Source organism: Condylura cristata, unplaced genomic scaffold (genome assembly GCF_000260355.1).
Source record: "Condylura cristata isolate star-nosed mole 26May11 unplaced genomic scaffold, ConCri1.0 scaffold00099, whole genome shotgun sequence".
Taxonomy (NCBI): domain Eukaryota; kingdom Metazoa; phylum Chordata; class Mammalia; order Eulipotyphla; family Talpidae; genus Condylura; species Condylura cristata.
The window spans coordinates 119,033-119,304 of NW_004567200.1; positions in this window are offsets into that span (position 1 = coordinate 119,033).

Consider the following 272-nt stretch of genomic DNA (forward strand, 5'->3'; position numbering starts at 1 on the left):
GCCTTCCTGCCGGGAGACTCCCCTGCCCCCAGGCGCTCTCTCCTGCAACCTGGAGCTGCTGCCCGAGGAGGGTGGGCGTCCCCACCCCCGCCTGTGCCCGCCCTCTCCTCTCCCTGCGCCCCAGCGCTCCCCGCTCAGGGCAGCCGCTCCTCTGCCCCCTGAGCCTATGCAGGCCCTTCTCCAGCGTCCTGCCCCCGCGACCTGCACTGCAGGACCTCTGCTCTGGCCTCCCCAGCGGAGGCCGCTGCCTAGGCCGCCCGCCTGCAGCCACG